At 38.4% G+C, this 26,491-nt stretch overlaps 1 protein-coding gene across 6 annotated transcripts in view; it reads right to left on the bottom strand.

Moving 5' to 3' along the window:
- Positions 1-26,491, bottom strand: part of SGCD (sarcoglycan delta) — an 840,821-nt gene that overhangs the window by 361,034 nt on the left and 453,296 nt on the right. The window contains exon 1 of one of the 6 annotated variants that reach the window (XM_010987252.3): positions 4,303-4,847. The exons of 4 other annotated variants lie outside the window; for them this stretch is intronic. The gene's annotated coding sequence lies outside the window, so the exon portion shown is untranslated. Of the gene's footprint in view, positions 1-4,302; positions 4,848-26,491 lie in introns of those variants that run through there. One more of the 6 variants, XM_010987253.3, reaches the window with a different exon arrangement.

Here is a 26,491-nt window from a genome sequence, read left to right as displayed (position 1 = left end):
TCTCAGTGTTCACTCCTTAAAAACAGAAGAAATGGACTGTTAGAACTTATTCCACATACAGAGGGTGACATGTGACTGGTCTCCACCCATCGTGGTAAAGTAATTGCACGGGGCCAGTAGGCATACGACCCAGTGCTGGGTGTGTAAACATGAGGGGAAGTCTGTGTGGGAGGGGATCCCTTCCTGATAAAAGGGGAAAAGGCTCATGAGGAGGAGTATTCTCCTCCTTCATGTCCACCCAACTCTGTCCTCGCTTGAACACGATACATGGAGATAAGCGTGTAAAGTTGAGCTCAAGAGCTAAGGACGGTGGAGCAGAAAGGGATCTTTGGTGTCTGAGGACATTGCTCAGCTGCTACATCAGTCCTGGACTGTCCAGGTGTGGTCCACATGTGTGTGCACAAAAGTAAGGCCTTACACAGTCAGAATTTTATGAGCAGAGTTTCTGTTACTTGCAGCCAAATGCAATCTTCACTGATGCAGCATTGGAACTCTCTTTTCAAATGAAATATCCTGAAAAAATCCCAATATATGAAACAGATAAAAGTGGCTGGCGATTTAGAAAAGTGTACAAAGTGTTTCCAGGGCCATTCCTCCCTAGATCCCTGCAGGGGTTCTTCCATGGAACCAGAACTGGCCAAAATCAGTATGTCTTAAGGGAGAGTCTCCAAGACACCAGGGACCCTCAGATCTTCTCAGGGCCTCTCAGCGTTTTCTGCCAAGTTTTTTCTTATATTTTTTTTTCCCTTCTGAAGTCCTTATTTTATTTACACAAATTTTGTCCTAGGATTCATATATCCAACTCATAACTAATGGCTACCACTACACAGTGCTGGGGTCTGCATTTGTCTTCAGCGTCCAATCACATTGGCAACAATTGATTTGATTCAAATCGTTAAGAACAGAGGAAGGAGCAGAGTGTGATATAACATAAAATGGCACCTTCCTTCAAGGAGCAGATCAAAAGACATCATGGCATGCAAATTAAGGGAGATTAGGAGAGAAAAAAAGTCACGGAAAAATCAGTGTGTGTTCAGGATATCAGAGTATGAGTGTCTAAGATCAAAATAATCTCCAGATAACTGTAGCCCCACGTTCATGGTGTAAGCCGTATTAAATTCCAGGAAAGCATCCTCTACATAAGAAACCAGTGTTGAAAATCTAAATATTATTAGTGCCATTCGCAGCAACATGAATGGACTTGGAGAATGTCATTCTAAGTGAAGTAAGCCAGAAAGAGAAAGAAAAATACCATATTGTATCACTCATGTGTGGAATAAAAAAAAAAAAAAAGGTCAAACGAACTTATTTACAAAACAGAAACAGACTCACAGACAGAAAACAAACTTACAGTTACGGAGGTGGGGGGAAGAGTGTGGGAAGGGATAAACTGGGAGTTTGAGATTTGCATATAGTAACTAATATATATGAAATAGATAAACAACAAGTTTATACTGTATAGCACAGGGAACTATATTCAATACCTTGTAGTAACTTACAGTGAAAAAGAATATGAAATGAATATATGTATGTTTCTATATGACTGAAGCACTGTGCTGTACACCAGAAACTGACACATTGTAAACTGACTATACGTCAATAAAAATATATCAAAAATTAAATACTTTTCTCTGTATTTAATTCATAAATTTGCTTTAGTGTGACAGCTGTTTAAGAATGATTAAAATTGAGAGGTAATAGCTAGGTGGGTGTTTTTGGTTTGTACATATGTGAATGGCAGTATAATAAAAATTGTTAAATCAACAACATGGAGATGGATCTCTTCCCCCAACCTTGTTAAAAGGGGTCTAAGGGGTCTTTATGTTACTCAAACTCAAGAAATTCTGTATTACTGGATGGCCCTAATCCCTTCCAGATGGTCAAATGCAGGATTCCATGAACCTCCTTACCTTATGAAACTAATACTAAACACTTTCACCAACAATGTGGTACATGCCCTTGGAGATGTTTTTAAAATTAAAAAATAATAATAATAAAGTAAATAAATTCATTCATTAAAATAAAGCATATGTATCATTTCATATCCTTCTCAAAAGTGTCTTAATAATGAGGTGTCCACGGGCAGGGCCCAGACAAACTGTGCGGACTTCTAGCCCTCACCCATCTCCACCTGGTCCCTTCACTCAACACTCCCAGCAGGAATATCTCTGGACGGAACAACTATGGGTTAAAAATAAGGCCTTAAGAGCCTGCTCCCTCCTGGCTTAGGAAATCTGAACCCGTGGGCAATGCCCTTCTTACAAAATGTGTTTTCTGATTACTTCCAGAAGGCACAGCAGGGCAGTCTGACCATGGGCTCTTCTATTAGGAAGAGAGTAAAACAGTTCTCTCCACTGAGGCCTTGGTTTTGCCTCCAACTGGAACAAATCAGTGCCTGAGGGCTTCGCTGTTCTAGTATGTGTGTTTCACTCCTGTGCACAGGTCTCCCCCCCCCGCTGCCTCGTGTGTGGTGTGGCCATCCCTCCCTCCTTGTAGCTTGTACCTCCGCCCTGGATTTCTTCTCCTCCACCTTCCCACCTCCTTTTTTTTTTTTTTTTTTTCTTTCTTTGCAAATGTCAAGGGAGCTTGATTTTCTCCTCTTACGCGTCTAAAAGAGGCAAGCTGTAGAGCTCCTTCCAAGTTCAGGCAATGCTGTTCGTACCCCTGCCACCTGAAGCTGCTGTTTCACGGCTGCTCTGCTCAAAGCCTGGCGAGCGCTAAATTTAGAGGAGTGTGACATTAGCGCTCACAGAGTCTCCTTTTTCACTGTTGGTGCGCTGGGCTGCGGTTCACGTTGGCTCCTAATCTGTCTTGGCATCTTGCTCACTCAGTAGGCAATACGAGTGCTGTCAAAGTGCCTCCTTTCTTGTCCCACGTCCAGCAGTTCCCAAACTCTCCCCATTCCAAACCAACCCAAAGAGGAGGTTCATGACGAGGATATTTGTGTGGATGTCTTAGGAGACGAATCCCAGCCGCCAGTCATTCCCCAACTCCTTCCTTTAAGTGCAAAACTATGGAGAAAGTGAAATTGCTGGCCGAGAAGGCTGACCTCCTACCAACAAAACACAATGCCTGCCCAGTTATCCTGGGTCTTACACCAACAAAATAAGACAAAGTCCAGCCCCTTGACCCTTTATTCACCCATTAATCAGCTACTTGTTAAGAGATCTTAAAACTGAAGTAAACACACATCTGTTTTTACAGAGGTCCACGCTATAGGTGGACTACTCTTTTGCTCTTCAAAAGTAGCCAAGAGTCCATTCATCCATCTGTTTCCCCAGCCAGACTCTTGGCCAAGCCCCCTCTGGAAAACACCACTGCTGTCACTGATTGCTCCTCCAGCAATCACAAAGCTGTCGTGAGATTTAGTCCAGCTGTTTCTGAGCTGAACCAGTTTCTTAAACGCAATTATATTATATTGTGCATTTTCTAAATGCTAAGCTTTGAATAAGGGGAAGCTTTCATGGCGGGGGTGGGTAAAAATCTACACTGCATTATAGCTGATAGATATGAAAATATGATTATAGCTGATAGATATTGTTTAAAATTTTATTTTTTTACAAAAGCACTCTTTTCAGGAAGGGGTAAAATGCAATAAATCAATGAAATAAAATTCCCACTATTAGGTCTCTATCTTTTAACAGTGATTTTAAGTAAATTACTGTTTTGTGTTACTCCTAAGTTGTCTATATTTCATACAATATAAGAGTATTTTTTGACAGATGGACTGCCGGTTACTTGTTCAACTCAGAAAAGTTGAAAATGATGATAGAAACAGAATTACAAATGTAGATCCAGCATATTTCTAGGCAAATATATCACTGGGCTCCTTAATGACAGTCAAAATCCCACATAATAATAAAAGGTGCCAGGAACTTGTACGCATTTATCTGTTTCGACATTCTGAAAGTGTAATCCAAAATAGAAACTTCAAACTCCGATTCCCTCCTAAAACAAGAGCCAACTTCAGCTAAAAATGCCCATCTCCAAACTCTCAGGAAGCAAAGAACACAGTTTCATCTAAAATGATCTTCCCTGCCCACGGACTGTCCTTTCATGTAGAAAAGTCACAGAAAGTTGGAGCAGGGTCAGAGCACAAGAGTTCACATACTTTTCTCTTTCACAAGCGTATTGCCAGCCAAATCCTAACTTTCCAAAGTGACTCTGCCCAGCTGAAAATCAGATCTGGGAGGGGGCTGGGGACAGAAAGCTCACAAGCCCACACCAAATGTTTAAGTGATGGAGTTCTAACTTGTTCGCACACACCCCCCCAACCGTACCCCCGAAATGCAGAGTACTTACCAACAAACAGCAGGCTTAGAAAGTGAAGGGAAAGCGTGGACATGCAAGAATGAGCAGTCCCCTACCTCTCTGGTCTGCTGCACAAAGCGGCTGGCTGGTGAAAATCACCCAAGGTCCGGGCGAGCGCGGAGAGGCTGGAAGGGGGCGGCCCTCGGCCGGCCGGGGGGTGAGCAGGCCCAGCCCGTGCTCAGAAGCTGCCCCAGTCAGATTTTCCAGCTGGAGACTTGCAGCCAAGTCCCTGCCCATGCCTGAAGAATTTCCTGAACAGCATTCCCGTTCTTTTTCTGACTGCTTTGAAACCGTACTCTGTGCTTCAATACGGCTTTGTCAGGCCAACTCTCAGCTACTGGGCTGCCTCCAGCTCTCAATGGGAAACACATGTGTCAAGCACAGACTCACTACCCTGCATCCATGCCCGTGGCGTCTACTGGGCTCACACTCACGACCACAAAGCGAACGGCTTCTAGAACCAGTTCTGCTTTCTTGGCCCTTCTCCACCCAGCTGGCCCCTGCTCCGTGGTGCTAGATCCTGGAGCTCAGTCTTCTCTTCCTTAAGCTCATCCCTGCCCCCATTTAACTGGCTCCGTCTGCTCACGGTCCCCAGCTGACCCCTGTAACTCCCCTGGAGCTCTCACCCTGATAAGGAGCCTATTACAGCTGAGAGATGGGCATTCTAATTGGATCTCCCCTACCTGCCTGATACCTCTGTCTTTGCTCAAAATTTCAATTGCTGGAGGGGAAACCATATTTTTAGCATTTCCAGACTGGTTCAGGACTTCAGAGTTGTCCCCCCATCCTGATGTGTGCATCTCTTGCTGCTGCACCTAAAAATAATGCAGTTATTTCACAGGCACTTTTGTGGCTCTTTGCTTTATAACTGTGCTAGTGCGAAAAAAAAAAAAGTAATGTTTTGCAGGCTGTTGCAATGTGTGGTTACAGGAAGCAGCGAGAAAAGACTGCACCTTTAATCAAAATGGGTCCTAATTGTATGTACCTGTGATTTTCTTCTGGCTGCCGCTTCACCAAGATATCCCATGTACATTCTGCTGGATTTTGTGGTCTACTATGGGGATTTCTTCTTTCCATATAACACAGAAGACATTTCTAAAGATACGAAGAAGATGCCCCTCTTCTCCCACACTGAAAATCCCATATCTGAAGAGTTAAAGATAAATTGTCATGGTAACAGGATAGAAAAAAAAAAAAAGATGATTTTGAGAGAGCCTCATTTGTTTCCAGTGTTTTCTTGTCTTTTTTTTTTTTTTTTTTTTTTTTTGATATTCCAAAACTCCTATCCCACTAGCAACTTATTTTAAAGAACTGGCTTGCCCTATTTTAAAAGTGCTGTGTATTCCTGAGGGGCTGCTGTAAATAATAGATTTGGTGGGATCTGGAGTTTTGCATCAAACTGCAGTGGGTACTTTCAGAAAGATTCAATTTTGCCTTGGGAAGCAGTGTGTGTATCTGTGTGGGGGGAAGGGGGCATGTGCGCCTCTAAGGTCAGGATGTAATTACAGAAACAAAGAACTCCACAGTAGGAGGGAACCCCAGAGACCATCCAATCCAAATGGTTTCAATCCTTCGTTTTACACAGGGAAATGGAGGTCCACATAGATAAGATGACTTGTCCAGAGTGCAAAGACTCATAATGTTAGAGCTGATGCTAGAAAGTAGGATTTGGGCTAATTTTCAGTGTGCTTTCTCTAGCCCAGCATCAACTGGGAAAGGCAGTATCATCTGTCACACAAGTAGGCTTGCTATCAGAGGGCCTGGGTCTAATTCTAGCTGTTTCTTCTTGGCTCTGGATCCTGGTTAGTTTGCTTAACGTCTCTGGACCTCAGTTTCCTCATCTGTAAAATGGGGATAATAACAGACTGTAACACACAGAATTGTTAGGATTTGGTGAGATAATCCATACAAAATGTTTGTTACACTGTCTGTAAATAAATTTCACTTTTTTTAATCAAGCAAAAATCAGACCCTTTCTCTTACCAAAAAGCAAAATTGTACTTTCACATCTAGTCTGAGAGTTCCTGAACTATCTGATTAGCTAGTGAAGTTTTCTGCCAACTAACTTTTACATAACAGGGACCTACCACCTTAAACATAGGAAAGTGTCTAATGCCTTATTGGAACACTGAACCAATCACATAGCTACTTTTCACTTATTCTCTACACATAGCACTGAAGTCTTTCTTCAAGATTAAATTAAAGGTAAACAGTGAGACCAAATCTGCAGTCAGTTTCATGACGCTGAACAAAGTGCCATTTGCAGAGAACTGGACCTTCTCTCCAAACCTTAAGAGCTCAAGACTACCATTCTAAAAATAGAAGACCATTAACAATTGCCATTCCACGTTTGGCAACTGCAGTGTCCCAAATTAACGACAAAGACGACAAAATAAAATCCTGTAAATTGAGGAAGAAACTTTACCGAGGAAACAGCTGCTACAAATTCTCAAGAATCCGATTTCTAGCTGAGGTCCCAGAGTCTTTGTTTCAGAAGCAATCAAAGCAAGTGGTTAATGCACCACTCACTACTTACTAACCATGTCGGGATGGCAGACTTCTTTTAGAAAAACAAAAGAGGAGGGGAAGTTCTTAATTTCAAGTAACTTACAAATGTTCTGGTAATCAATGAAAATAACAGTGAAAATAAAAAAGCTACATAAAACAACTGGAAAAACCAAGGTCTGATTTTATACAAAGGCAGAACAACGGTGATGTGATCCAGAGGACACTGCTCTGACGTTTCTCTAAAGACTTGCTGCATGGCTCATCTCAGTGTGGCTATTTGGGGTGGGATACCTTAGTCTGAGACTCAGCTTCATTACTACCAGCTGGAAAATCCTGAAAAGTTACTCTTTTAATGTTAAGAAAAATAACCAAAAACTTGAAAATAAGGCCAAAAGGTAGTCACTTTCTTTCAAAGTCAAACAAAGGGCTAATTGTTTAATATGCCCTCTCAAGAATTATTTAAGGGGGAATGTGCTTTGTTTTGTTCACTGTTTACTACTGAATAAAGATCCCAAATTTACTAAAGTTGAATGTTAACTTGGGAGACTTTTGTCTGTTAACGATACAAGTTGTTTCTCTTCCATAGAAAATATAACCACAGATGTGATGGTTTATCGCCCTGTAGGATGTTAACCGGTTTTGTATCTAGTAGAGCTAACATTCCTTTATGAATGCACCTGCAAAGAAAGAGGTCTTCAAGCGGTCTTGGAATCAGTCTTACCATCATACTGATTCCTTCATTATTAACGAGTCAAATAAAATCTTTGACATATTTTCATTTTATATTTGTAAGAGTCGTGCATTTAAAGATGATAACTTGACACTTCCGTTTTCTTCATCTGCATGAGTGTTGTTAAGTTTCCGTGAGATAACACATAATAAAGCACTTAGCAAAGTGTTCGGCACACAGTAAGTGCTCAAGCTATGGAAGGACTGCTATTATTTAATGCTATACTATTTGGTTTTCAGTTTTGTAAAGGACCCTAGAGATCGCTAGACTAGATCACTGGACTAGCCTCCTCCCTCCTACACCTTTCAGTACTTGCCACTAGATTCTAAATCCCCTCTAGGATGGCCACTCTGGCTGGAGTTCTTTTACACATCAATCTTTTCACTTTTCAGAAAGGTCTACTTTTAAAGTTCTAAAACTAACAACTGAAATATATGTCCCTATCGCACATTCAGATTCTACAGCTGCTCATCATGAAGGTCAGTCCGAAATTCTGATCACAAGGATCCCATGAATGAGAAAACCCCATTCTAAGCTAGAACATAAGGTCCATGAGGACATGGGTTTTTGTCTGCTTCGTCTCCTGCCATTTCCCCAAAGTCTCAGATGGGTAAGTACCTGGTTCTCATATTTAACCTTTGAACAAATAACAACTTTTGACTTACTTGAAAGCAGGGACCCTAAATCATCCTTATTTAGGAGGTATTTTGACTACAGTTTAAACTCATCTGGTACCACTGGATCATCATTTCTCCTCATTATGGTTTGGATTCCTTTTAACTCTGGTTTGCTTTCTTCCAGGAATGGTTCAGTTTGGCTAATTTCTTCTTAAAATTTGGTGCTGAGAGGTGAGCATGCTTTGTAGATGTGCGGTCTAATGCAGGGGCAGAGGAACAACTCCCTGTCTCATTTAGGATGAACACTTCCATGAATGCAGTTCCTGATAATACTAGGTTTGGGGCAGTAATCTTCAGGCACCAGAGAAGCCAGCTCCTAATGCCTCTCTATCATAGGTGCGTTTATTAAACTACATCTCCTACGTAGTTTATTTACATCTGTGATTCTCAAGCCTAGCTCTATGTGAGAGTCATCTGAAGGGGGCTTTCAAAATAACCAGAGATAGAGGCCTGTCCCAGAGACTTTGATTCTATTGAAATGGGACAGGAACCAGGTGACAGTATTTTGTGTTGAGCCCTCCCCCACCAAAATGAAAATGACTCTAAGCCAGACTCAAGAATCACTGTTATAGTAATAGCTTCACTTTAAGTATAAACATAATTGTGTCATTCTGTGCACTAAAATCCTTATCATTGCTTGAAAGGGGAAGACAGCCACCATCACTATGATTAAAAGGCCTGGCTTGATCAGGTCCCTGGTCTCCCTCTTCAGTCTTACCTGCTGCCAATCCCCCTTCTTCCAGTGCTTCAAAGACATCATGTATCTTTACACTTGAGATTCAAAACAGCTGTTCTCTTTCTTTCTGGAAAGTATTTCTTTTTCCTGAATGTTACCTTCACTCCCCTGTTTTCTTCTATTTAACTCCTATTCAATCTTCAAATTTATACTTTTATCACTGTCTCTAGGATTTGGTTACCTGAACCCCAGAACCAACTCTCTCCTATTATATATACCTCCAAACTAGCACTTACCAGACATATGATTATATATTTACCTGTGTCCTTACTTGACTCATGTCAGTCTTTCCTGATAGACAATATTCTCCATAAGGATCAAAACTAGGCTTCCTTGCTCACTACTGTTTCCTAGTTCTACCATGCCTAGCGCACAGAACGTGCACAACAGATATTGTTAAGTGAAGGCAGTTGTTTTTTTTTTTTTTAATCCAAGCAAAAGAGCATGTATACAACTCCATTTTTTTAAATCTTGGGTTTTCAGACTGCATTTAATCTGCAACTTTTTATCTCTATGTTAATAGAAAAATGTTAGACCCTTAAAGGTCAGAGCCTTGGAAACAGGCTATCTTGTATATTTCAGGCTACAGGCAACATTCTTTTTACAAAAGTGCAGAATCAGCATGACTCAGCACAGGTGACACAGCACAGGGGTTAGTGCTAGAGTAACAGATCCAGTGTAGAGTCAGGGGTGTTCTTCTCTTGTACAGTAGGGTGTTTATGATTACTGGGCAGAGGATTTGCTGGGCCAGTCACTTGAGAGGGCAGGCTAAGCTGAGATGGAGTCATACAGAGGTACAAAGCTGTCATGGCACAAGCCTGCAAAGAGGCACTCGTCAGGACCCTTTCGGTTATGGCAGCCAGAACCTACTGAAATTAACCTAATGAAAAAAAGAAATGGGAGTTCCTAAATATTACTTTAACCCCAAGTGGATCTTAAGGTAGGATGGAGTGTAGCAGGTAAAAAATAATCAAAGCTCTCTCCTTCTCTAGGCTTCATTCTCTTTTGCTCTCTCCATTGAGTAGTAAGATGTCCACAGGTGGTCCCAAGCTCACTTTAATAGGGAAAATAAAAGATCTTTTCCAGAAAGGATGCTACGTAGCCCTGGACAAATCTCTACAACCAGGGGTATGAAGCTCTAGTGGGGGCCATATTTGGCTCATACGACAACCCTAGCAACTAAAGGGAAGGAATCAGCTCCATCTCCATCACAGGAACAGAGTAGGTTAATTAAGGAATTGAGAAAAAGCAGTAGGTGAAGTCCCACGTAAACTATGGATGACAGGGCACTCAAGACATATTCATCATCTTGCCAAGGGAAGGTTCTTTAAGAAATATTGAAAGGCAATATTTAATCAAAGGATAGAAAAAATATTTGCTATATACAAGCCAAAACCAGATGAATTAGAGTTAAACTGATGGCAGATAATTAAAACAGTAACTTTATGCCAGCCTTTCATTTAAGGGTTCATTTCCCAAATAATACTTGATGGGAAATGAAACTTACTGTGCTTTGGCTTTTTGAAACAGAGCAAGTCCAATCCTACTTTTCAATGGCCAAAGGAAAAATTATCTAGTGGACTTTAAAGACACTTTGTGTGTGTGTGTGGAGGCAATCTGGACCAGGAAGTTTGGCTCAGTGACAAATCAATGACCCACAGTTTTCAGAATATCTCCATTGGCCAGACACAACGTCTAAGGTGAAGTCATTTTCTGTTTTGGAAATTCAAATATATGCATAGTGCACAATGAGGGATTCTCAAGCTAAATCATTACTTTGAAGAGGAATTGACATATTTGATAATTTAATGTGACTAGTAATGAAACACACTGCAAATATATCATTTTTAAAATAAATTAAACAGTGTAAAGCAAATACTGGCATAGTTGTATAGATGGTTCCATGCATTCTTTCCTATTCAACACAAAACAATGATCCATTCCTCTAAAATTTCATTCTGGTCCATAATTTCTCATTGTCTTACAGCTTGCTGGAAGTAAAACTCTTGAAATACACATTTTTATTTGGAAATAAAATTTACTGATCAATAAAAATGGGCCAGATTTCATGATAGGCACTCCATGCTAGGCAGAAATAAATCCTGTACTTTGAAAAAAATGATACCATCACTCATCTTTATTTTTATAATAATATCAGTGCTCAGTGACACCAAATATTACAGCTGGATTCAGGAATTCCTAGCTAAATGTAAGCCCTCTGAATGAGGAGTGCTGCCCCAAACAAAAGGCCAAGCCTCAAAATTCAACATCACAACCCAGCAAATATATATGAAAGAAATCAAAAGCTGCCAAGGAGAGGAAAATACATATTATACATTTCAAATCATTTACTCCTTAGGAGTTTATTTGTATATGTGATGGAGAAGACATCATTGGGCAAATCCACAACTACCATGATGTTTGGCATATAATATGTGCTTAATGAATGTTTAGAAGTTTACTAATAATGAACATTACTAGTAATAAGTAGTATTAACTACTATATATAAAATAAACAACAAGTTTCTATTGTGTAGTGCTATCAATATCTTGTAGTAACCTATAATGAAAAATAATATGGAAAAGCATATATAGATGACTGAAACATTATGCTTCAGAAATTATACTTCATTATGCAAACCAGAAATTGATGCAACATTGAAAACTGACTATAAAAAACATTGTAAACTGACTATAAAAAACATTTTAAACTGACTTCAATTAAAAAAATGTTTTTAAATACACCCATTACTATATATAAAATAAGTAAACAAAAGGATCTACTGTATAGCATAGGGAACTATATTCAATATCCTGTAATAACCTATAATGGAAAGAATATATATATGTATATGTATAACTGAATCACTTTGCTGTACACCTGAAACTAATACCACAATGTAAATCAACTATGCTTTAATAAAAAACCAATATACTCTTTAAAATTTTTTAAAAAATATTCCATTATTGTCAGACAAAGAGAAGCTGAGGAAGTTTATCACCACTAGACCTGCCTTGTAAGAAATAATAAATGGAATTCTTCAAGTTGAAATGAAAGAATGCTAAGAAACAACATGTGAAATAAAAGTATAAAAATCACTGGTAAAAATAAATGTATATATATCCTAATACTGTAATGATGGTACATAAATCCCTTTTAACTCTAGTTTCAAAGTTAAAAGACAAAAGTTTTAAAAATAACTGTAACTACAATAATTAGTTAATGGATAAACAATGTTTTAAAATGTTAAGTGTGATAGCGAAAACATAAAATGCAGAAGGGAAAAGTAAAAGTGTAGAGTGATTCTGTATGCAAGTATAAAGTTAAGTAGTTACTAGTTTAAAATAGACTGTTATAACTCTAAGATGTTTTAGGTAAACTTCATGGTAACCATAAGATGAAGAACCTTAAGGACACAAATAGCTGAAAGTGAAGGGATGGTAAAAGATATTCCATGCAAATGGTAAACAAAGACAGCTGAAACAGCTTTAGTTGTAGCAGACAAATAGACTTTCACTCAAAATCTATCACAGGAGAAAATAAAAGGTCACTGTATAATGATAAAAGGGTCTATTCGTCAACAGGATATAACAATTGCAAATATATATGCATTCAACATTGGAGTATCTAAATACATAAAGCTAGTATTAACAGAATGGAAGGGAGAAATATACAGCAATACAACAGTAGTAGGGGACTTCAATACCCCACTTTCAACAATGGATAAATCATCCAGAACAAAAAAAAAAAAAAAAAATCAGTAAGGGAATGGCAGTTTGAAATAACAGTACAGACCAAATGGCCCTAACAGACATATACAGAACATTCCATATAACAGCAGCAGGATACACATTCTTTTCATACGTACACAAAACAATCCCCAGGATAGGTCATATGCTAGGCCACAAAATAAGTCTCAACAAATTTAAGACTGAAATAATATCAAGTATTTCTTCCTGACCACAATGGTATGAAACTAAAAATCAGTAATAGGAGAAAACCTGAAAGATCCACAAATATGTGGAAATTAAGCAACACACTCTTGAACAACCAACAGGTCAAAGAAGAAAACAAAAGGCGAGCCAAAAAGCATCTTGAGACAAACAACGATGAAACACAACACACTAAAACTCATGGAATGCAGCAAAGCAGTTCTAAGAGGCAGTTTATAGTGATGAATGTCAACATTAGGGAAAAAAACCAAGTAAACAACCGAATTTTATACTTAAGTTACTAGAAAAAGGACAAAGTTAGCAGAAGAAAGGAAATAATAAAGATTAGAAGAGAAATAAAAAGAGACAGAAAATCAATCGAAAAGAACAAAAAAAAAACCTAAGGGTTGTTTTTCTGAAAAGATAAACAAAACTGGCAAACCTTTAGCTAGACTAACAAAGAAAAAAAGCAAGGAGGACGCAAATAAATAAAATCATAAAGCTAAGAGGAGACATTACAATTGATGCCACAGAAATAAAAAGGATCAGAAAAGACTACTATGAACAATTATGCACCAACAAATTGGACAACCTGGAAGAGATAAATAATTCCTAGAAACATACAATCTACCAAGACTGAATTATGAAGACAGAGAAAATCTGAACAAAGTAATTACTAGTAAGGACATTGAAGCAGTAATCAAAAACTTCCGAAAAAGAAAAGCCCAGGACCAGATGGTCCTTCACGAGTGAATTCTACCAAACAATCAGAGAAGAATTGATGCCAGTCCTTCCAAACTCTTCCAAACAATTGAAGAGGAGGAAACAATTCCAAACTCATTTTACAAGGCTAGCACTACCCTCATAGCAAAGGCAAGTAAGGACACTAAAAGAAAAGAACATTACAGGCCCACTATCCTTGGTAAACACAGATGCAAAAATCCTCAACAAAATACCAGCAAACTGAACTTAAGAGCACCTTAATATACACACCTATAGAGCATAATGCTTCAGTCATATGTATGTATATGAAACATTGTGCTGTACACCAGAAATTGATACAACATTGTAAATGGGCTATATTTCAATTAAAAAAAGAAAAGAAAGAAATTAAAGCTTAAAAAAATTAGAATTCGAAAAAAAAAAAAGAGCACATTAAAAGGATGATACAAAAAGATCAAGTAGGATTCATCTCTGGGATGCAAGAATGGTTTGACATATACAAATCAATGAAAGTTATGCATCACATTAACAGAAAGAAGGGTAAAAATCATACAATCATCTCAATAGATACAGGAAAAGCATTTGATGAAAATTCAACACGCATTCATGATCAAAACTCTCCAGGAATGTAAGGACTGTACCTCCATATAATAAATACCATACATGACAAGTCCACAGCTAACATCACACTCAATAGTGAAAAGCTGAACGATCAGGAACAAGTCAAGGATGCCCACTTCAATTCAATGTATCACTGAAAGTCCTAGCCAGACCAGTCAGGCAAGAAAAATAAGTAAAAGGCATCCAAATTGGAAAGGAAGAAGTTAAAAACAGTCTCTGTATGCAGACAATTTGATTTTATATAGAGAAAACCCTAAAGATTTCATCAAAAAAATATTAGGACTAATAAATTCTGTTAAGTTACAGTATACAAAATCAATACACAAACATCAATTGCATTTATATACACTAACAAACTATCAGAAAAGGATTTTTTAAAATACTTCAAAATAAATTTAACTAAGGTGTAAAAGATCTGTACTCTGAAAACTATAAAACAGTGATAAAAGAAACTGAAGACACAAATAAATGGAAAAATCCCATGTTCATGGATATGAAGAATATTGTTAAAATGTCCATTCTAACCAAAGCAATCAACAGATTCAATGCAGTCCCTATCAGAATTCCAAAGCCATTTTCACAGAAATTGAAAAAAAAAATCCTAAAATTCATGGAGAACCACAAAAGGCCCCAAATAACCAGAGGGATCTTGAGCAAGAAGAGAAAAGCTGGAGGCACTACACATCCAGATTTCAGTTATATTGCAGAGCTATAGTAATCAAAACAGTGTGGTGCTGGGATTAAAAACAGATGCACAGACCAACAGAACAGAATAGAAAGTCCAGAAATAAGCCCACACAGATGCAGTCAATTAATCTTTGACAAAGGTGCCAAGAATATACGATGAGCAAAGGACAGTCTCTTAATAAATGGTGCTGGGAAAATTGGATATCCACATGCACAAAAGTAACGCTAGAGCCTTCTAATTAACTATACACAAAAAAATTAATTCAGAATGGATTAAAAGACTTAAATTTAAGACCTGAAACTATAAAACTTCCAGAAGAAAATATAGGAAAAACTCCTCCTTGACATTAGTCTTTGATTTCACAGATCTGACATCAAAAGCACAGGTAACAAAAGCAAAAACAAACAAGTGGGACTACATCAAACTAAAAAGCTTCTGCACAAGAAAAGAAACCATCGACAAAATGAAGAGCAAAGCTATGGAATGGGGGGAAATGTCTGCAAGCCATACATCTAATACAAAGTTACTACCCAGAAAACATAAGGAACTCTTATGACTTAGCAAAAAACAACCAACCAACCAAAACCAAAACAACCCAAGTTACACTATAAAAATGGGTATAGAACCTGAACAGATATTTTTCTAAAGAATAGAAGAATATATACAAATGGTCAACAGGTACTTGAAAAGATGTTCAACATCACTAACCACCAAGGAAATGAAAATCAAAACCACAATGAGTTATCACTTCACACCCATCAGGATGGCAAAAAAAGGCAAGGGATAACATGCATTGGAAAGGGTATGGAGAAAAGGGTGCCCTTTTACACTGTTAGTGGGAACATAAAATGGTACAGCTATCTAGGAAATCAGTATGGAGATTCTTTAAAAGTTTAGAAATAGAATTAGCACACGATCCAGCTCTCCCATTTCTGGGTATATATAGCAAAAGGAAATCAAATCAGGATCTCAAAGAGATATCTGCACTCCCACATTCACCGCAGCATTATTCACAATAGCCCAGATATGGAAATTACCTAAGTGTCCGCAGACAGGTAAGTGGATAAAGGAAATGTGATATGTGTGTAAGTATATACATACACATGAAATATTATTCAGCCATACAAAGAAGAACATTCTGCCATTTGTGACAATATGGATGAACCTGGAGTATGCTAAGAGAAATAAGCCAGACACAGAAAGACAAATACTCTATTATCTCTCTTATATGTGGAATCTACCAAAGTCAAACCCTCAGAAACACAGAGCAGAAGGTGGCTACCGTGACTTGTGGACTGGGAAAAATGGGGAGATATTGGCCAGAGTACAAACTTTCAGTTATAAGATGAGTAAGTTCTCAGGATCTAACAGACAGCACAGTGTCTATAGTTAATATTGTACTGTACACTTGAAATTTAATAAGAAAAGAGATCTTAAGTGTTCTCACACACACACACACACAAAAGGGAACTATGTGAGGTGACGGATGTGTTAATTAGCCTGATTATAGTAATCATCTCACTATATATATAAACAAAATCATGTTGCATACCTTAAATATATATCATTTTTAATTGTCTACTGTACTTCAATAAATCTGGAAAAAATAAAGCACAATCCACATCAACAGGATAAAAAAAATTCTAGTATCGTTTTCATAGATTGCAGACAAGAGAATTTCACATAATTCTTAAAGCACACACATGGTGAGCTACAGCATATTCTGATCTAGAATGAAACAGTAGTCCATCAAGGTAAACTTTTCATGACTTACATGAAAAGTGAGACCTGCAGTGACATGGCCAGAGCGCCACAGAGACGTAGTGTAGGAGTTGGGCAAAAGGTTCTCATTTTCTGGTATCTTGTTGCCTCCTGGGGCCAATGACTGTGATTGCACTCTTGTCACCTCTTCAATCACTTGGGTGCTTTCTGCTGGGAATCACTTCCCGAAATACAATTATTGTTCCAAGATGCACTGTCTAGTTATCTACTACTCTCCTTACCTCCTCTTAAGCAGTCAGGAAGTCCTTTTGTTTTTTAAGTATTTCTATAAATTATGTTAATAAAAGCTAAATAGAAATAGATATGGCTATTTAAAAAATTAAAGCATAGGTCCGAAGATAAAATGTGACCATTCTAAGTTAAATGCAGGCAAAAATTGTCTTATAAACCCTTTACCCTGCCCTTAACAGAGCAAGTACTCATTCAAGAGCTGCTGGAATGGGTGGAAGTAAAACACTTCTCTAATTTCAGAGGATCGCAGGGTTCAACAGCAAGGCGATTTTCCCTCATGCTTCCATCTTGATCAACTTCAACATTCTTGTCATATCCTGAGCCCATCTCTTGTAATTAGCAGAAACTGTTAGAAGTAACAGGCTGAGCCCAATCCGGCTGGACTGCATTATTATCCTATCTTAGGGCACAGCACAGAGTGCTGATGTACTAGATGTATAGAAATAGACTTTATGTACAATGTACCTAGTGGCTGTAGTGACATGCTTTGCTGCTCACTCCCAAAATCAAGAAGCAGGAAGAAGCATAAACACTAAATGGATGAGAACAGAAATGCAAAAAAGCATAAAAGGAAAGACTGGTTACCTGACCAGCATATTCAACACAAACTATGCTATGTTGGCACATCTAACGGAAAGAGTGAAGCATCCACAGGGTCATCTATGGATGCAAAGAAGGGGAGCCACGAAAGGGAAAAAGCAGGCAGAGTTCACTCAAGCACGGAAAGGAGTCTCAGCCTTGGACTCCCCGCTTGTTTAATGAGTGGCCGTTCTATGCCAGGCATTAGAGATACAGCAGATATAACAGACGAGGTTCTCTACTCTCCAGGCATTTATGGTCTTTGTTGGGAAGACTTTGAGTATCTTGGTACCACTGACAAAACTGTCTCTGCTGGGCTGACTTTGCTTGATGCCACCGAGAAATTTGTTTCATCAAACTCTTTGTTTTGATTTCTAGTACGTTAATTATCTTTCTCATTAAGTTCCCTCTTACCTCCCTAGAGGGAAGAGTAGATGTTCCCTCCATCCATGCAACACTTATCTGACACTGTAAATTTAAAAACTGCTATTTCTACCTTAGACATCAATCTCATGAGGTTAGTTAGTGTGTTGGCCCCTGAGAGAGAAAAAAAACCCTCTCTTGCTTAGCCAGTAGGATCACTTTCTTGGACGGACGTCATGAATGGCATTCTGCGAGGACTCTACGGGAAAGAGACCTGCCCATGAATGAATAAACACTACAACTTCTATACATTTCCAGACCCAGGGTGTAGAATAATAAATCGGCATGGGTTTATAGCTAAAGGAATGGGTCAATCCTTTAACCACTCCATTTAACACATTTATAAGAGATCATGTGAGCTAAGCCACTTCATCTAATCCTCTCTCACTAAGATATTATCACACATCAATATTTTATTTTAAAGAAACTCTTAAAGATTCTATTATTAGATGAGCTGCAGCAGCACTGAAGCTCAGCGTAAAAGGTGAAAGTCAAACTGGAGTTTCTAGTAACATGATTAGCATCGATGAAATACTCTCCACTTTGGGGGGAACCTAAGTCAAAATATAAAACATTTCCACATTGAATAAATGTATTGGGGGTTCTGGAGACTTTTTGGGAAATCACTGCATTTCAAGACTTTGTGTGAATAATTTACTTGATTTTGAAACTGTAGCCTTTTAGTTTTAATGCACGAACTTGAAAGTGTTCTTTATATCCAAATATGGAAAATTGAATGAGGGGAAAATTTTGTCCTTGCCACCTTGTTTGAGATTCGCAGGGGTTCGAATTTCTTTGCTCTGAGATGGAATTTGACAGACCTGGATTATTATCCTGGTGCTGTCACCTCTTAGCCAGGAAAATAGTAAAATACTTAAACCCTCTTATCCTGAATTCCTCTATGTAAAGTGGGAACTACAGAAGCCACATCACGAGACTATAGAAGGGTTTAACAAAATAATCTCAATAAAAGTAGTTTTAACATACATAGCGATAGCTAACATTCCTTGAGTGCTTACTGAGCTCTCATATAATACGTGCTCAACTATTAGGAGATACTGCTAAATTCTGCACTAGGATTATTATTTTTTTGAGTCGCCCCATTAGTTTGTATTTAAATACATTCAGAACAGAGGTATGCTGTGGTAGCAAGAGTCGACTTTCAAAGTGAACCAGTCTACTGTTATTTTTGCTAATTTCCCAGCAACTTAATTACTACAACTTCATTTCATCATGATTTAGTGGATACATTTATAGGCCTCAGCTCATTTTTATAGCTCTCTATAGCAGAACTATGCTATTCCAGTTTACATTACATAAGAAGTTAATATTTAATACTAGTTCTTCAATCTATCCTCCCTTAATACCAGTTGGATGCAGGACTCCCATATCACTCATCCCTCTCTGTCTCTCTGCCTCCACTTAGCCCTCCAACAATGCATTCTTTAATTCTTGAACAGTATTGGCCCTCAGTGTTCAGATAAACCATTTAAAGCTTCCATTTCTCTTAGGATGCCGTGTGAACTTCCTAACGTGGGTCACAAGGCACTGGATGACCTCAACCTTGTACGTTCTGCATGACATCCAGGAAACAGTCTGCAGGTGCCTCCTTGCAGGAAGCCTTCTCTTTCTTCTCCTCCCTCTGTACCTAGCTCTATCTTAAGTCCTCTGTTGTGTGCTCCACAAAGTTCTTTGAATTGCTCCTGTCCCACTGCTCTTCTCTACCGTGACTGTTTAGTCATCATGTCAGCCCTTGAGGACATGTGTCTGTCCATTCGTCAGTTATTAGGAGAGCCACACACCACCTGGGGCAGAGCAGACACTACAGTAATCGCTGGATGACGGGAGGTAAGAAAGGCAGTGCCGAAAACCGTGCCCAGAAAGGCAGCAGTGGTAGAGACAGTGCTGGTGAATTGGAGAGCTTAGTACAAAGCAATATTTATAAGGCAGTCAACAAGTTTGATTCATAAAGTTTAATCTTCAAGTGTTACTCTGTGCTCATAAATATCTCAAGTGCTTACTGACCAATGAAAAGTCCACCCAAACTTTATTCTCTGGCTGAATCTTTATAGACTATTTCAGAAGACAGAAGCAAGCTGCTACAATAATTAGTACGCTGAATTCTACATACTCCAAATTCAAGCAAAATAAACTCCTCACCAATAAGCAAGCTTCCTCTAGATTTAGTGTTGTGTTTGCATTTAATTTATATTTTTGACTAAACTGGCTCTTCCCCCAAAAACTCTTTGTTGTACCTAATTACGGGAAACTTAAGACATCTCATCACTAATTCAATGATTATAAAGCTGCACTTTCTGGAGAGTTTCACAAAATGTTAACCAAGATTTCTAGGATGTACAAAAAGACAACATTAAAAGAGATGTGCAAATATTTAAAAGAAAGAAATCAGGATGCCATGGCCTGTGCTGGATTTCTTACACACATTTGCACAGAAGCCAAACTGAACAGCACTTACAGATTCAAGAATGAGTTGCACCAGCAGAGAAAGGATACATTTGAAGTTGGAGTCGACATTTAGGAATGGAAAACCTGTTTTCAGGATTTATTAAATGGAGATAGTGACTACTTTAACAGCCTATGTTCCCAGAACTCCAAAATGTTATTAACCAACTCTACAAGCCACTTAAATAACAACATTGCTCAGCCCGTAAGATTCAGGTAGTTTCGCTACTTCCAATCTGATTGCTCACAGCCTTTCTGAGGGACTCTGATTTACTTTGGGAAACTTGACCTTATAGGTTATTATGTTTTGTAACTGGAACTGGAGGAGATGCAGAGGCTCTTTTTATTAAAATAATATTTACATATAAGCCTAGCAGCCAACATTTATTGAGTCCACTGTGTGCCCGGTGCTTTCATTACAGTATCTTTCTTCATCTCATAAAAACTCTGTGTGGTTAGTGTAATCTCAGGGATTGGAACACTTTTTTTCCCCCCTGTAAAGGGCCAGATAGTGAAGATGTCAGGCTTTGTATGCTGCAGTCTGTTGCAATTTCTCAGCTCTGCAGTGATGGCATGAGAGCAGTTGTAGACAATGGATAAACGAATGGGTGTGCCTCCTTCCAACAAAACTTTTCATGAACACTGAGATTTGAATTTTATATTTTTTGTATGTCAAAAAATACTATTTTTCCTTTTTGTTTGTTTGTTTGCTTTCAATTATTTAAAAACATTAAAAAATTCTTAGCTCATAAAACTTATAAAAATAGATGGCAGACCAGATTTGGCCCAGGGGCCATACTTTGCCAATCTCTGCAATAACTATTTCCAGGCAGGGAACTGAAGCTCAGAGAGACATAGTGCCTAGTAAGTACAAATCCAATTCTGAATCTAAAGCACTTTCTCTTTTGGTTTCCTGTGTTTCTGTGTCATGGTTTATATTCAACACAAAGGCTAAAATCTTCCTGTAGCCAAGATCTTAAAATGACTGACAAATAAGTGGATTATGCCTGAGTTGATAGGTTTCTTCTTCAAGTAATACTAAATTCAGCCACACACTATCACCTTCTGTGGAGTTTTTTAAATCTCATTCGGAAGGGAAGTGGTTCTGGCAAATCAAAACTAATACATTATGCTTTTAATTACTCACTGGTCCTTATTTTATTTATATTACATATTTTATTTATATATTCTAGAATTGGTAAACACTTTTTTTTCATGGTTAAAAACTCTGAAGACTGTTGCAACCAACTTCTGAAGAAAAGGTGAAAAATAAACTCAGCAAGAAAAGTGTGGGAAATCAAGTATAAATTAAGTTTCATGTTAACATTCTCTTTTAGAAATGAGTGTTTTAAAACTGAAAAGTCTTTGCCGCTTCCCAGATAAAAGCTCTGGCTTTTTACAATCAGAAACTTCAAGCACCATGAATCAAAAACTAACCATTATGTGTAAAATTGGTGTGAGATCAGTCAACACATTTTCAAGGAGGAGAAGTGGAGGGAAGACAGAGGAGGGAAAGGAGGGGAGGGAAAGGCTGCCTCAGCCACGAGGGGCAACCGTAGATCCACGTGGACGTGGGACACACTGCTTAGAAAAGACAAGAGGGGAGAGAATGTCAGAAAATGAAAACAAATCTGCTTGGCACAGAGGAGACATCAAGAGCTTTGTAAATAAAAGCAGCTTGAAACAAGTGAAACAATAAAAGAGGAGTCCTCCAGCCAGTGTCTATGGGGAAAAGAAGCTTACAAAACCCTCTTATGGGGCTACTTAGGTCAATATAGAGAAATAAGGAAATGGTAATAATTCCAATTAATTTTTTTAAGAGCTAACTCTTCACCAGTTAGAAAACACTGTATTAAGTGTTTTCCAAATATAATTTAATCCTTAGGACACCCCTATAATTTAGGAGCTGGAATTGTCCATTTTATAAAGGAGAAAACTGAGCTTCAGAGAAGGTAAGTGACTGCTCCAAATCACATTGTGGATAAGCAATTAAGGATGAGATGAACTCAGGCCTGCCAGATGATGAGGTCTGTGTCCTTAATTGCTATGCTAAACCACTTCTCATTCCTATTAATGAATATGAAATTGAAGTAGAGTGGTGCCATGGTTTAATATTTTATACGAGTAGCGGACTAATGTAATTTTCATAGCACTTTGTAATTTATAAAATGCATTCGCGCATACAACATTTCACTCCACTTTCACAATATCCCGATGTGGTAGCTTAGGATTATCTTCCTCAAAGTACGTATCACGGAGGAAATTTATGTTCAAAGAAGTGACCTGTTCAAGGTCACAGGGCTGGAAATGTCAGCGTGGCGGGAGGGACACAGCTGCCTCTAGCTCTTTCTCTGGGAACTCTGGCCCCACCGCTTACTCAAGGAATGTTTTTGGACAAACAAACCCTCTTCAACTCCAGTATCCACAAGTGAAAAATGGGGATAGGATTTTTAGCTTTTCAGAGTCTTTCTCAGCATGCAACTGAGATAAACCTCCAAGAGGGGTCTAACACATACAGCATTTCCTAAGCCTATATGACCACCGAGTCTTTGTTTTTTAATTGAAGTGTAGTCGATTTATAATGTTAGTTTCAGATGTACAGCAAAGCGATTCAGTTATACATATATATACATACATATATATATTTTTTGGTTTCTTTTCCCTTAAGGCTCATTACAAGAAATTGAATATAGTTCCCTGTGCTATACAATAGGCTCCTGTTGTTTATCTGTTTTATATATAGTAGTGTGTACCTGTTAATCTCAAACTCCTAATCTATCCCTCCCCTCACTATCCCCTCGGGTAACCAGTTTATTTTCTATGTCTGTGAGTCTATTTCTGGTTTGCAAACAAAATTTGTATTTTTTTTTTAGATTCCACATTCAAGCGGTATCATATGATATTTGTTTGTCCCTATCTGACTTACTTCTCTTAATATGATAATCTCTAGGTCCATCCATGTTGCTGCAAATGGCATTATTTCATTCTTTTTATGGCTGAGTAGTATTCCATTGTATATACATATATATATATACACACACATACCCCCTACATCTTTACCCAGTTATCTGTTGATGGACATTTGGGTTGTTTCCATGTCTTGGCTATTGTAAATAGTGCTGCTGTGAACATTGGGGTGCATGTGTCTTTTCGAATTACAGTTTTCTCTGGATAAATGCTCAGGAGACCACTGATTCTTTTTTAATGGAGCATTTTATAGGACTAATGTTCTACAGGTCACATTTTGGAAAATTTCACGGCAGAAGAAATGCAGAGTGCTAACAAGAACTCTAACTCCTTGTTTTAATCAGTGTAATCTAATCAAGCCATTACCTAACACCAATAATGTGCCCAATCCTGTACTAGAAATCCGTGGAGACAGAAAAAAAAAAAAAAAAAAAAAAGAATTGTCTGCAGGGCTTTTTCTACAGGACAGAAAAATAGACACGTATAAAGGAACAATCATGTAACATCCAAGGGGCCAGTTTCCAGATCCAACCAAGTTAATTAAGGAGTGACAAAATCAGAAGTGAAGCATGAAACACATTTCCTGGAACAAAAATGCTGGAAATCTGAAAAATGTTGGGGGAAAAAAGTGGGCTAAAGACATGTTTATTTCAGGACCCAGATGTATCTTTCACTCATCTGTGGGAAAGAACTACGGGCGCCTGTTTTGATCTTCAGCGCCATGAAATCACAAAGACTGAGATGGCCAGTCCAGGTTTTCTACCATTTTGGAGATACAGAGAGTCTCAGGACTAAAAAGCCTCCCTTGCTCTCCTGTGGACAAACACTGAACGTAACACTCCTCTTCGGGGTGTATCACATAATGCACAGTGTAAAAAATAAACACTCAGAACAGGCAACAAAAACCAGAGAGTTTGCCAAATAAAGTACATTTCAGGCAGGCAAAAAACTGTTTCTTTATTCCAGGATCCAGGAGGGAGGAGAAAGCATCCCTAACAGTACAAATGGAATCATGTAAAAACTCTTAGTTCCACTGTTAGATGCTTTATGTGCTAAGCGATGGCCTTGGGACTCTTGGTTGCCTTAGGTCTTTGACAACTACTCACAAAACACAAAGGGAAAGAGAATTCAGTGGCAGAAAAGCTCCCAGGAGTTTTTCTACCCAAGTAACTGCTTCCAAACTGTTTTCTGTCCCAATAACTTTCCTTGGCATATGTCTGTATTTAAAAGATGTTCTGAGGCACACGACTGAGTGTCAAGATCTACCTTGTATAACTTTTACACTTTCAGTGTCTCTTAGTCTTCATGTAATGTTTCAATAATTTATTCTAACTCAACCTCATATGCTGCAAGTTGCCATCACCACCGCCATCATAGATGATGCAAACGCAGTTCGGAGTTAGGCATGTATCATCTCTAACCCTGAGAACAATACCAACAGAGAGGATGTGTGTGCCTGCACACAGGTGCACACAGATGCACACACACATCTCCTTTGTTGGGATATGTGTGCATGTTTGTGTATAAAACTAAGGTTTCAGAAAGGTAAGTAACATGTCCAAGACCACCTGGCTGGTAAGAAAGAGCCAGAATCCCAAATCACACCTGGGTCCCTGAGACCCCACCACCTACAACGCTTCTGTTTTTCACTACCTCTCTCCCATATAGATTTTTATTTTATTTTAATTTTTTTACTGAGGTACAGTTGGTTTACAATGCTATACAGTAAGACTTTGTTGTTTATTTTATCTACAGTAATTAGTATCTGCAAACCCCGAACTCCTAATTTATCCTTCTACTCTCCTCTGTTCCCCACTGGTAACCATAAATTTATTCTATCTGTGAGTCTCTTTTTGTGCTGTAAATAAGTTCATTTGTGTCATTTTTTTCGATTCCACATACAAGTGATGTAGCATAGTATTTTTCCGTTTGGATTTTAGTCCTCACTTTTTTTCCCTTTATTTCTAACCTTTCAAACCTTTTCCCCACTCCTTTCTAACTCTCTCTAGCTACATTTCTAAACCTTCCTATCACTCTCTAGTTCACAGGGTTTTAGTGAGATTCTAACTTAAAACATTAAATATATGTTCAAGGAAAAGAAACAAACAAAAAAAAAACCTGCAGAAAAATATCTCAAATCATTAAACACGATCATCTCTGAGAAACAGTAGTATGAAGGACTTCCACTTTCTAGGTTACTGATTAAATAAGTTAACATTGTAAATTCTTTGAACAGATTAAACATTTTTTAAAAGTCTCTTTGCATTAGAACCACCTTTTGGTCAAATTCCCAGGCTCCAGCCCAGGCCTGCTGAATAGAATTATCTGAGGTGGAGAAAAGGAACTTAAATTTTGATCAGGCTCCCGAAGAGATGATTTTGCACAGCAAAGACCGAAAACCTCTATTATATTTAATATAAAAGTCTAAGTACTCTGTGTAAATTAAAACTGCTTCTCTTCATACACCCATGGCCAACCCCCTCCACTTTATGTTTCTTTATTTCCCTTTTTACCTCAGAATGTGCTGTGTGTTTACCTTGTTTTATTTTCCTTCTAGAATGCAAACTCCATGAAGCATAGCTTCCCTCCGCTTTTCTTCATTGTGCACTCTCTCTCTCTCTCTCTCCTAGTAACTAAAATGATCAATCAATGTTTGTTGAATAAATAAATGAAGGAAAGGGACCATTTTATGTCCAACCTTTCCCCTCAACAGATACCCACTGACAGGTCCTGTGAGCTCTCCAAATACTCCATGTTCATCATCCTTCTATACAACGTATCATCAGCACAAAAGCATTTCATATCCTCTCTTGACTTTCATCCCTACGAAGTCACACGCATAACTACGAGTTAACAATTTAGGAAATCAAAGCTGTTAGTAGCTAAATTAGCATTCTATTCCCTAAATGAAAGAACTGGGGTGGAGCTCAACACTTTTCATTCCACACGTAACTCTTCCCTCACGATACCAGACATATTTTCATCATAACCAACTACTTCTTTGAGGTGGAGCTGTGGTTCTTCAGGGGAGTCCCTCGCCATCAGCATCACTTCAGAATCTTAGAAAGTCAAAAACTTAGACAGGACCCGAGTCCTAGTGGGTCAGAAACTCTGGGGAG

The sequence above is a fragment of the Camelus dromedarius genome, chromosome 3 (genome assembly GCF_036321535.1).
Source record: "Camelus dromedarius isolate mCamDro1 chromosome 3, mCamDro1.pat, whole genome shotgun sequence".
In the NCBI taxonomy this organism is placed as follows: domain Eukaryota; kingdom Metazoa; phylum Chordata; class Mammalia; order Artiodactyla; family Camelidae; genus Camelus; species Camelus dromedarius.
Note: the sequence above shows the minus strand (reverse complement) of the source record. Positions and strands in the feature narration are given on the sequence as shown.